A 13,392-nucleotide genomic window follows, 5' to 3' on the forward strand; every position below is an offset into this window, starting at 1 on the left:
ACCTTTTCATCATCTCAGGCAGAAACTCCAACCCCTAAACCAGTAACTTCCTATTCTCCTTCTCCTACTATGATTTTTGGCAAAAACATATGGTCTGATGACTTCCACCATAATCAAGATAGACAGACCTGTTTTATTACCCCCAAAGGGAGATGAAGAGAGGGACTTTAAGATACTTCAGGGGAGATGTCAGGGGGCTTACACATTGATGAGAAAGACCCCCTACAGAAGGGGAGGTAGGAGGAGAAGGAAGCAGTGGGTGGATCTCGTGTCTGGGATAGCGATGATAAGATTCAGAGAAAAAGTAGATGCTAGGAAGTAGTAGTGCAGCCCTTCACTGGAACAGAAAGTTCCTTGCCTGAAATAGCACTTCTTCAGCTATCTTTCCTGGTTGGGTCTGAGGAATGCAATACTCTGGGTATCTCACTGAACTGGAATTCCTAACAGAGCTCCAGAACTTGCTTTGGACTAAGTTCTTAATATTTATTCAATTCTTGTGCGTTTCCTAATTTAACTCTCCCAATGACTTTATGACATCAGTGTTGTTATCACTGCTATGTTGTGTGGTAAGGTAACCTCCTGGAGATTTCATGCTACTTAGTCATAGAGTTAAGATCTGAATTCTGATGATGTGGATACAGCGCCCAAGCTGTTCAGCACCATTTCACTGTCATGGGCCTTGTTTTTTTCAAGTTTATTTATTTTTGTTCATCTAAGAGACAGAGAGAGGTTAGGGAGAGAGATTGAAAGAGAGAGACAGAGAGAGACCTTCCATCCACTAGTTTACTCCCCAAATACTCAGCAATAGCCAGGAATTAGGAACTCAATCTGTATCTCCCACCTGGGTCCCTGGGACCCAGCTACTTGAGCCATCACCTGCTGACTCCCAGGATGCAAATTAGCAGGAAGCTGGATCAGAAGTGGAGGCAGCACTCAATCCCTTGCATTCCAATACAGGAGACAGGAATTCTAAGAGGCAATGAAACCTGCTCCCCCATACTATCCACCCCTCTCACAGGCTTCTCTGATGAAGTGATCTTTCATTTTAGCCGGAACTGCAGCTTTGTGAACACTAACACTGGTGTGACATTTCCCCTGGCTTGCAATCAAGGTTGTATTTCATGAGAAGTCTTAAAAAGTATGTTATAAAGTGCAGAATAGGACAAGGATTGAGAATGTAGTAGTGATAGCTAGATTGCCAGGATCCAACTCCTGGCTCTTCCAGTTTACTTGTTATCTGTAAACTTCCCTTTCTCAACCCTCCAATGTGGAGAGAGGGAAGAAGGTAAACATGGTTATCCTCCTAGAATTGTGCCTACGAGATACATGGAATTGGATCTATTTATATTAATAAAATCTTTAAACAACACCAAAAGCCAATGTGGATAATGCATCCTGTAGGATTGCTGTGTGTGTAACAGGAGGTCAGGTCTTGTTCTTTTCAAGTTCAGGACTCCAGGGAAGTAAGCAGTAGGAGTTAGGAGTCCTCCCTTTCCTCTGCCTTCCATAGTAACAGTCATGATTACCAATCTCCAAGGCTAATAAGGCAATAGTTGCAAGTCTGCTATCAATAATAACACAGGAAGGAAGTCAGCAGCATTTCTAGAAAACATAGATTCTTGTTTTGGATTATCTTTATGAAACTCTGTGGAAGCAGGGCCACTATAACTGATACAGACCACACAGTTTTGGAATTCTTATTTCATCAGGTAAGTTCTCTAGTTAAGCATTACAGATGGAGAAGGTAGAAATAAAACATAGAAAATCCAGAACAAGAGGGGTCAGGGAGCCAGATAAAAGACACTATATGTTATGTCTGTACCCTCACCAAGTCTCTGCTTCAATGTCAGCCTCTCCTGGATGTCTCTCTATTTCTCTTTAGACCTGGAAGCATCTGTTTGGGGTGAACAAAAAATGGCCAATGTATGAGAACTGGCTGCCAAAGAGAGAAGGTGCTGTGAGACTGAAGAAAGAGAAGAAATCCAAGATCACACAGAGCATAATTTACTGAGGAGACTTGAGGACGGAGCATGGTCTGAGGCAACCATGAGACAATGGATCACCATGGGCTTCAGTCAGGAATTCAATTCCTGAGACTGGCCCAGCAAGACAAGCTGACAGGTTCTCTTAGTGACTGTTTATCTCCTAAGGCTGGAATGAATGTTTGGGTTTCCTAAAAGAAAAGATGGTGGTTAAGGCTCAAATGGCTGCAACGTTCAAGATGGCTGCCATCACATCGAGCTGAATCCTTGCAACCCTCCATCTCCCAGCCTCATCTCCTGTTTCCCAGAGCACCAAACCCTTCTTAGATGCAATGTGATTTCCTTGCTCCCTTTGCTTTTCATCTTTCTCCCCTCTCTAGAATAGAAACTCCCTGAAGGTGGGGCATTTTGTCTGTTTTATTTCCTACTGGACCACAGTGTTCAATGAGTAATTGTTGAATCAGTATGTGATTGACACGAAACAGGAAGCAGATTATTTGTGATTGAAATCAATTAAGGATTATTAAATTAGATGTTGTAAATTAATGTTGGACAGGGTTTCTCCTGTAATGACTCCCAGTGGCTGGATTTCCTCTCCTCCCTTCCTGCACCCCAACTTCAGCGCTCACTGCCTTGAACTCCATCCATTTAGATTACACAAGGCTATGTTTAGCTGCACGTTGCCTGAGAGCTACAGTTGTGGAGGGACATTTTGTCTGGTTAAATATTGACCACCTTCAAGAACAGGAACCTCAGTGACCAGATCAGATCAATTTCCTCTTTTCAGAATGTGACCTATCTATATTACATTAACCTTTGTTATTTCTTTGGAATTAGAAACTAATCCAAATGCCCAAAATGAAAAACATAATAATCATTTCTCAGGCCATTGCCACCACACACTTATAGTTAGTTTATTTTGAAATGATTTTGATAATTTATGTAATTTCATTCACTTACAAAAATGATTAAAAATCAAATACTTATGGTGATTGTTTCAGCATGTAAAAATTACAATCTTACTTCTTTAATGACTTACCAACTACAGTAAAGCCATGGTTCAATGAGAATAATGACTCATTTATTCCCCTGCAAAATTTCTGACTATGGAAATTTCATTATATCTGCCCCTTAGTATTTCTGAAAAGGACATTTGTAGAATATCTTCTAGGACAGTCCACAAATACAGATCAGTTATGAAAAGGCAAATATTTTATAAAGAGTTATTTATTTATTTGAAAGTAGAGTCAAACACAGAGAGAGATGGAGAATCAAAGAGAGAATGAGAGAGAGAAATCTTCCATCCACTGGTTCACTCCCAGTTGGCCACAAATACTGGAGCTGTGCAGATCGTAAGCTAGGAGCCATTGGTCTCCCATGTGTGTCAGGGGCCCCAGGACTTGGACCATCTTCTACTGCATTCACAAGGCCATAGCAGAGAGCTGCACTGGAAGCAGAGTAGCCAGGATTTGAACTGGCACCCATATGTGATGCTGGCACTGCAGGCAGCGGCCTCACCTGCCATGCCATAGCACCAGCCACGAGTCAAATATTTAAAAAAACTGGATTCTAAATCCAGGCTTTATATTTTAAATTATTTTTATGGGTTGTAAGGCAAATTCAATATACTGAATCACTGAACATTTCAAAGGAAAATCAATTGGTTTTACTTTTTGCTCACGGGAGCTCAGAAGCTTTCCATTGATTTTGCTGCAATTCTTTCCTTCCTGGCCCAGTTGGGTGAAATTTGCCATTTATGTGTAAAGGATTAAGATTTTATTTAAGCAGGATACCATGTTTTATTTCAGGCCTAATCACAATACCGGGTGGATAGTGAAAATCATATCCATTTTACTTATAGACATATATACATACAATATATTAATATTATATAACACAATTATATATTATATATCAATTAATTATATATTATAATATACAATTATAACAGCCTCAGCACTTTGAACTCCATCCAATTAGATTACACAAGGATATGTTTAGCTGCACTCTGCCTGAGAGCTACAGCTGTGCAGGGACATTTTGTCTGGTTAAATATTCACCACCTTCAAGAACAGGAACCTCAGTGACCAGATCGGATCAATTTCCCCTTCTCAGAATTACATTAACCTTTGTTATTTCTTTGGAATTAGAAACTAATCCAAATGCCCAAAATGAAAAACATAATAATCATTTCTCAGGCCATTGCCACCACACACTTATAGTTAGTTTTATTTTGAAATGATTTTTTTTGCAGAATTTCCTTTTTATTTATTCAACAAAGAAAAGTATCACAGGATAATATCAATCTTGTCACATTAAAACAATTACTTGTCAGTTTGTATAATGATTTTTCCTTTAAATTTTTTTACTTATTTTTTTCTTTTTTTATTTATTAAATATAAATTTTCAAAGTACAGTTAATGGATTACAATGGCTTCTCCCCCCATAATTCATAATATCCCTCCCACTCACATCCCTCCCATCTCCCACTCCCTCTCCCATTCCATTCACATCAAGATTCATTTTCAATTATTTTTATATACAGAAGATCGATTTAGTATATATTAAGTAAAGATTTCATCAGTTTGCACCCACACAGAAACACAAAGTGTAAAATACTGTTTCATTACTAGTTATAGCATTACTTCACATTGGACAACACACTAAGGACAGATCCCACATGAGAAGTAAGTACACAGTGACTCCTGTTGTTGACTTAATAATTTGACACTCTTGTTTATGGCATCAGTAACAACCCTAGGCTCTAGTCATGAGTTGCCACGGCTATGGAAGCCTTTTGAGTTCGCCGACTTCGATCTTATTCCAACAGGGTCATAGTCAAAGTGGAAGTTCTCTCCTCCCTTCAGAGAAAGGTACCTCCTTCTTTGATGGCCCCGTTCTTTCCACTGGAATCTCACTCACAGAGATCTTTCATTTAGGTCTTCTTTTTTTTCTTCCCAGAGTGTCTCGGCTTTCCATGCCTAAAATACTCTCATGGGCTATTTAGCCATATCCAAATGCCTTAAGGGCTGATTCTGAGGCCAGAGCACTGTTTAGGACATCTGCCATTCTATGAGTCTGCTGTGTATCCCACTTCCCATGATGGATCGTCCTCTCCCTTTTTGATTCTATCAGTATTAGCAGACACTAGTCTTGTTTGTGTGATCTCTTTGACTCTTAGACCTATCATTATGATCAACTGTGAACTGAAATTGATCACTTGGACCAGTGAGATGGCATTAGTACATGCCACCTTGATGGGATTGTATTGGAATCCCCTGGCATGATTCTAACTCCATCATTTGGGGCAAGTCCGATTGAGCATGTCCCAAATTGCACATCTCCTCCCTCTCTTATTCCCACTCTTATATTTAACAGGGATCACTTTTTGGTTAAAATTTAAACACCTAAGAATAATTGTGTATTAATTACAGAGTTCAACCAATAGTACTAGAACAAAACAAAGAAAAAATACTAAAATGGATAAAGTATTACATTGTACATCAACAGTCAGGACAAGAGCTGATCAAGTCACTGTTTCTCATAGTGTCCATTTCACTTCAACAGGTTTCCCCTTTGGTGCTCAGTTAGTTGTCGTCGATCAGGGAGAACATATGATATTTGTCCCTTTGGGACTGGCTTAATTCACTCAGCATAATGATTTCCATATTCCTCCATTTTGTTGCAAATGACTGGGTTTCGTTGTTTTTGACTGCTGTATAGTATTCTATAGAGTACATGTCCCATAATTTCTTTATCCAGTCTACTGTTGATGGGCATTTGGATTGGTTCCAGGTCTTAGCTTTTGTGAATTGAGCTGCAATAAATATTAGGTGCAGACAGCTTGTTTGTTTGCCAATTTCATTTCCTTTGGGTAAATTCCAAGGAGTGGGATGGCTGTGTTGTATGGTAGGGTTATATTCAGGTTTCTAAGGAATCTCCAGACTGACTTCCATAGTGGCTTAACCAGTTCGCATTCCCACCAACAGTGGGTTAGTGTCCCTTTTTCCCCACATCCTCTCCAGCATCTATTGTTGGTAGATTTCTGAATGTGAGCCATTCTAACTGGGGTGAGGTGGAACCTCATTGTGGTTGTGATTTGCATTTCCCTTATTGCTAGTGATCTTGAACATTTTTTCATGTGTCTGTTGGCCATTTGGATTTCGTCTTTTGAAAAATGTCTATTGAGGTCCTTGGCCCATCTCTTAAGTGGGTTGTTTGTTTTGTTTTTGTGGAGTTTCTTGATTTCTTTGCAAATTCTGGTTATCAACCCTTTATCTGTTGCGTAGTTTGCAAATATTTTTTCCCATCCTGTCGGTTGCCTCTTCACTCTCCTGACTGTTGCTTTTGCAGTACAGAAACTTCTCAATTTGATGCAATCCCAATAGTTGATTTTGGCTTTGACTGCCTGCGCCTCCAGGGTCTTTTCTAGGAAGTCTTTGCCGGTACCTATATCTTGCAGGGTTTCTCCAATGCTCTCTAATAATTTGATGGTGTCAGGTCGTAGATTTAATTCTTTAATCCATGTTGAGTGAATTTTTGTGTAAGGTGAAAGGTAGGGGTCTTGCTTCATGATTCTGCACGTGGAAATCCAATTTTCCCAGCACCGTTTATTGAATAGAGTATCCTTACTCCAGGGATTGGTTTTAGATCCTTGATCAAATAAAAGTTGGCTGTAGATGTTTGGATTGATTTCTGGTGTTTCTATTCTTTTTTTTTAACTTTTTTTCTTGACAGGCAGAGTTGACAGTGAGAGAGAGAGACAGAGAGAAAGGTCTTCCTTTGCCATTGGTTCACCCTCCAGTGGCCACCGCAGCCGGCGCACCACGCTGATCCGATGGCAGGAGCCAGGTACTTATCCTGGTCTCCCATGCGGGTGCAGGGCCCAAGCACTTGGGCCATCCTCCACTGCACTCCCTGGCCACAGCAGAGAGCTGGCCTGGAAGAGGGGCAACCAGGACAGAATCCAGTGCCTGGACCGGGACTAGAACCTGGTGTGCCAGCGCCTCAAGGCGGAGGATTAGCCTAGTGAGCTGCGGTGCCGGCCTGGTGTTTCTATTCTGTTCCATTGGTCTATCCATCTGTTTCTGTACCAGTACCATGCTGTTTTTTTTTTTTTTTTTGACAGGCAGAGTGGACAGTGAGAGAGAGAGACAGAGAGAGAAAGGTCTTCCTTTGCCGCTGGTTCACCCTCCAATGGCCGCCACTGCAGCCGGCGCACTGCGCTGATCCTGGCAGGAGCCAGGAGCCAGGTGCTTTTCCTGGTCTCCCATGGGGTGCAGGGCCCAAGCACCTGGGCCATCCTCCACTGCACTCCCTGGCCATAGCAGAGAGCTGGCCTGGAAGAGGGGCAACCGGGACAGAATCCAGCGCCCCAACCGGGACTAGAACCCGGTGTGCCGGCGCCGCAAGGTGGAGGATTAGCCTATTGAGCCACGGCACCGGCAAATCTGTAACTGGTTGTGATCAATTAGTTGTAAACACCACTGCACTCGGACCAGCCACCATGCTGTTTTGATAACAACTGCCCTGTAGTATGTCCTGAAATCTGGTATTGTGATGCCTCCGGCTTTGTTTTTGTTGTACAAGATTGCTTTAGCTATTCGAGGTCTCCTGTGTTTCCATATGAATTTCAGCATCATTTTTTCCAGATCTGAAAATATCTTCGGTATTTTGATTGGTATTGCTTGAAATGATTTTGATAATTTATGTAATTTTATTAACTTAGAAAAATGATTAAAATCAAATACTTTGGTGATTCTTTAGTATGTAAAAATTGCAATCTTGCTTCTTTTATGACTTACAAAAAGGATCAAGCTCATGGTTCAGTGAGAATAATGACTCATTTATTCCCCTGCAAAATTTCTGACTATGTAAATTTTGTTATATCTGCCCCTTAGTATTTCTGAAAAGGGCATTTGTAGGATATCTTCTAGGACAGTCCAAAAGTACAGATCAGTTATGAAAAGGCAAATATTTTATAAAATGTATTTATGTATTTGAAAGTCAGAGTCACACACACACACACACACAGATAGAGAGAGAGAGAGAGAGAGAGAGAGAAGGAGGGACAGAGAGAGAGCGAGAAGTCTGCCATCTGCTGTGGGGAGCAACTCGGACTAGACTAAGTTACTGGAATTAAGACTTATTCTATGCATCTGCTCTTCCACAATATGGCGCTGGGAGAGGAGGAAACAGCTTCTACACAGCTGCCTCCAGTTCAACCAATAAACTGTAGGACCTGCTCCTGATTGGAGGAGAGCAGCGTACTCGGCGTGTGGGTAGCAGAGTTGGGATTGGTGGAAGAGGACTATAAAGGAGGAGAGAGACAACATGCACCAGGAACATCTAAGGGGAACACCTGAGGAACATCTGAGCAGCCCCGGAGAGAGCCAGCCGGCGGTGTGCCGCTCCCCCGCGGAAGTGGGGAAAGTGGCAGGGGGAGCCGCCCTTCCACGGAGGTGGAAGGGACGGTAGCCAACCCGGGAAGAACCAGCAGCAAACCCGGGGAGGGCTGAGCAGACCAAAGAACAACGCAGGGTCCTGTGTCGTTCCTCCACAAAGACGGGGAGCGACAATCTGCTGGTTTACTCTTCAGATGGCCATAGCAACCAGAGCTGTACAGATCTGAAACCAGGAACCAGGAGCTGCTTCCAGATCTTCCATGTGGCGACAGGGACGCAAGGACTTGGGCCATCTTCTACTGCTTTTCCAAGGCCAAGGCAGAGAGCTGGATTGGAAGTGGAGCAGCCAGGACTTGAACCGGCACCCATATGAGACACCAGCACTGCAAGTGGCGACCTCACCTGCCACGCCATAGAGCCGGCCTCAAGGTAAATATTTTTAAAACTTGGATATTAAATTCAGGATTTATTTTTTAAATTATTTTTTGGGTTATAAGGCAAATTCAATACAGTGAATCACTAAACATTTCAAAGGAAAATCAATTGGTTTTACTTTTTGCCCAAGGGAGCCTAGAAGCTTTCCATTGATTTTGCTACAATTTTTTCCTTCCTGGCCCGGTTGGGTGAAATGTGCCATTTATAAGTAAAGGATTAAGATTTTATTTAACCTGGATACCATGTTTCATTGCAGGCCTAATCACAATATCAGGTGGATAGAGAAAATAATATCCCATTTTACGTATATACATATATATAAACATACAATATATTAATATTATATAGACAATTATATATTGCATTAAATATGGATTATAATGTACAATTATAACATATAATTATAAATGTATATTATGTATATAGTATAATAATATATAATAGTGCAATTGTTAGAAAAACTTCCAGGTCATTTATTACTATCTAATTTTCGTGCCTATTACTCTCATAGCAGTAGCAATGTTTGAGCTTCTAAGTATTGCTTAATAGTTGTAAAGGAACTCAACATTTTAAAAAGTCATATGTTAATATTTATATATATTATATACATGTATGTTAAAAGAAGTTAATGAACCAAAATAGTATGCTAATACACACTGGGTAAAAATGTAAAAGGTTAAAGAAAATAAAGAAAGTTTCACACTGACTACACTGTATTCTTCTACTCCCCTGTCCAGAGGAGAGATTACTGTTAATTTACTAAGTTTCTGGACCAGCATGGTGGTGCACTAGGTTAATCCTCCACCTGCAGTGCCGGCATCCCATATGGGTGCCGGTTCTAGTCCTGGTTGCTCCTCTTCCAGTCCAGCTCTCTGCTGTGGCCCGGGAGGGTGGTGGAGGATGGCCCAAGTGCTTGGGCCCCTGCACCCACTTGGGAGACCGGGAGGAAGCACCTGGCTCCTGGCTTCAGATTTGCATAGCTCCAGCCATAGTGGACATTTCAGAATTGAACCAATGGAAAGAAGACCTTTCTCTGACTCTCTCTCTCTCACTGTCTGTAACTCTGCCTGTCAAATAAATAAATAAATAAATAAATAAATAAATAAATAATTTTTTTTTTAAATTTACTAAGTTTCTTTCCAGAAAGTTTGTTCTCTTCTTTTAAAAACTACCTAAGTCAGATCCTATTACAGGTGAAGTGAAAGTCCTCTTTGGCTACCTCCATCTTGGTCTTTCGCACACTCCCCAGAAATGTATATTGGCTTTAAAACATCATCATTTTACACACATCTTTGTATACCAAGAGAAGTTGTAAAACATTGTGTTGTATTTTTCTATGTAAACAATGGCATTATGAATGTAATTAATGAGAAAATTTCATAATTTCATGTGTTCTTGTTAAAAATGTAAAGAGGGTGCTGGCACTGTTGCATAGCGGGTAAAGCCGCCGCCTGCAGTGCCAGCATCCCATATGGGCACCTATTTGAATCCCGGCAGCTCCACTTCCAATCCAGCTCTCCTCTATGGCATGCAGAAGCAGTAGAAGATGGTCCTTGGGCCTCTGCACCCAAGTGGGAGAGCTGGAAAACGTCCTGGCTGCTGGCTTAAGATCAGACAGCTCCAGCCTTTGCAGCCATCTGGGGAATGAACTAATGGGGGGAAGACCTCTCTCTCTCTCCCTCTCTGCCTCTGCCTCTGCCTCTCTGTAACTCTGCCTTTTAAATTAAGTAATAAATCTTTTAAAAAAAAGTGAAGAGCAGTTAATTCATTTTAACTGCTGTAGAGTGTTATATTTCACACTATACTTAATATATTTAGCCATAAATCATTTAATATGCAAATGTAGTTTTCAAAATTTTTCTATTATCATAATGGTGTAGTGAGGATTCTTGTGTAACTGATCACTGTGCCTCATAGTCTTTGAGAGATTATGTTCGTCCCTATATCTCTTTCTTAGCCTGCAGGTCCTATTATTAGCTTAACTCACTATGTGAAGGGAGTAACACAATTGCCTTAGAGTTAATGTCTGAATGATGGCCTCTAAATGATGGCCTCTATTCCGAGAGCTTTTGCTAGAATTCACTGAAATATTTTCATCACCCCTATAGTTAACATTCTGATGTTAGATTTTAGTTGAGATTTTTTTCAGGAAGTTCAAGTCCTATCAAAGGACTAATTGTCTTTCTTTCTTTTTTTTTTTAACAAAGATTTATTTATTCATTTATTTGAGAGGTAAAATACAGAGAGTGAGAGGGAAAGACAGAGAGAGAGTCTTTCATCTGCTGGTTCACTCCTCAAGTAGCCACAACGGCCAGAGCTGAGCTGATTTGAAGGCAGGAGCCAGGAACTTCTTCCAGATGTCCCATGTAGGTGCAGGGGCCCAAGCACTTGGGCCATCTTCCACTAGTTTCCCAGGCCATAGCAGCCAGGACACAAACGGCACCCATATGGGATGGTGGCAATGCAGGCAGAGACTTAGCCTACTAGGCCACAGTTCTGGTCCCAGTGAAACTAATATTCAATCTGCCCTTGGACCTAAACAGGCTGGAGCCCACTTTTGCTGAAAGAAACATGCTGTCCACATCACTAACCAATCAAAAGAAGGCCACGTGCTGCAGACCAACCAGAGGCCACGTGTAAGCTGATCAGGCACTGTTTATATCCACCTTTAAACTATACGGTTCACTGCCTTGACTGCCTTGGGGAGTCTGGGAATTAAGTGATAGCCGTCTGGCTCCTTGTTCTGTGCTCTGCAATAAATGCCCATTTTCCTCACTATCCAAAATATCTGTGTTAAATTATTTAAAATAAATTACAGACATTATAGCAAGAGAAGAAATCTTGGGAAAAGGTTCTATCAATAATGTTGTTATTTTATTCAGTAAGTAAAGAACTGAGTGATTGCAAGGCAAGCATTATCATCTAGAATAAAGGTGTTAAGTTGCTTTCATAGGAATATTTGATGGATTAGGGTGAAAGTGTGCTATTTGGTTTTGAGGAGTTGGGGAAATAGGGAGAGATTAAAGAAGAAGGGAAAAAACAAGAGCAGGAACTATTTTTCACAAAAAAAGATATGAGAAGTATTTGTTATTTAAGACCAAAAGATTATGTGGTAGAATATGTTTCACTGTACTTGATAGAATAAGCATTCTTTCTCTTTATGGGTTGGCAGTTAGTGATTCAACATTTCTTAGTCTCACACTTTCATTCATTGATTAGTTAGTTTAATTCTCAGAAAAGTAAATGTATTCACATACTTCAATGTTCCAGTAACTTAAGTCATATTTACTAAGTTGTCTCTTTCCCATTCCTGAAAATATTACCTAGTTCATCGTGTTCAAAAAGATAGGTAAACATTTTTAGTAGTTGTCTCTCTGTGTGTGTGTGAGAGAGAAACAGAGAGAGAGAGAGAGAGAGAATCCTTCCAATCTTCATGGAAATGCAGAATATGAACACATGTTGTTTCTTCCCCTACTCTTTATTTGTCATCCCAAGGGTTTATACCTTGTTCTGTGCTCTGCTTTTCTTCTCTTCGCATTAATCCTGCAGTATTTCTGTGTCAGTAAAGGGAGTGTGTACTCACTCGGCTTTCAGCCACACATTTTGTTATTGTTTAGATGTTTCTCTATTATATTCTGAGTTCTTGTCACTTCTTTCATATTGTAGATTGTTACGCACTAATCTGCCAGGATCAACTCTTTGATTTATTAATGTGTTCTAAATAATTTTTAGAACCATTTATAGTTACAAGGTGAACTCAAATAGTTTCTTTTCTCTTTGAGTTATTATCAGAAAAACCTAACACAGATGCATGCCTTCCTTTGACCAAGTGGTCCAATGTGGGGAATATGGAGATGCTGGTTAGGCACATATATGAAAATGAAAGAGAATAGCACTTTATTTATCATAATAGTATACAAAAATTATAAACTCCTATATAAAGGTGACTCCAGATTTTTTTCCTGTCATAACACCTTATATTTTTGTAGAAAGAATAAATCTCTTTTTTAAAAAGATTTATTTTTTTACTTGAAAGTCAGAGTTACACAGAGAGAGCAGAGGCAGAGAGATTTTTCCATCCGATGGTTCATTCCCCAATTGGCCCCAACGGCCGGAGCTGCACTGATTCAAACCCAGGAGCCAGGAGCTTCTTCCAAGTCTCCCAAGCAGGTGCAGGGGCCCAAGGACTTGGGCCATCTTGTACTGCTTTCCCAGGCCATAGCAGAGAGCTGGATAGGAAGTGGAGCAGCCAGGTTTTGAACCGGCGCCCATAAAGGATGCCAGTGCTTCAGGCCAGGATGTTAACCCACTGCGCCATAGTCCCGGCCCCAAAAGAATAAATCTCAACTCACAAAATCAGATGTAAAAGATATATTAATCCTGAAAATTCTACCTAATTTTAATTTCAAGATTCCCATGTCATCAGGTTGTTGGGAATCCCCTTTTCAGTTGTAGTTAGGCGCCTTCTGCAGGATCGTATCTGAATGTGGGGAGTCATTTTCTCTACAGTTCATGAGAACAGCACTTGTCACATAGTATTATAATGATCCTACCAAACATTTTTTGCTTTT

The 13,392-nt window shown here is 40.7% G+C and overlaps 1 protein-coding gene across 1 annotated transcript in view; it reads left to right on the plus strand.

Moving 5' to 3' along the window:
- The window catches only part of LOC149124684 (uncharacterized), a 173,619-nt gene extending 162,050 nt beyond the window's left edge, over positions 1-11,569 (plus strand). Inside the window, exons 5-6 of the mRNA XM_089303317.1 lie at positions 1,883-8,815; positions 11,365-11,569. The gene's annotated coding sequence lies outside the window, so the exon portion shown is untranslated. The remainder of the gene's footprint in view (positions 1-1,882; positions 8,816-11,364) is intronic.
- The last annotated feature ends 1,823 nt before the right edge of the window (positions 11,570-13,392 follow it).

Source organism: Oryctolagus cuniculus, chromosome 9 (genome assembly GCF_051225735.1).
Source record: "Oryctolagus cuniculus isolate XC-2025 breed Fujian yellow rabbit chromosome 9, ASM5122573v1, whole genome shotgun sequence".
In the NCBI taxonomy this organism is placed as follows: Eukaryota; Metazoa; Chordata; class Mammalia; order Lagomorpha; family Leporidae; genus Oryctolagus; species Oryctolagus cuniculus.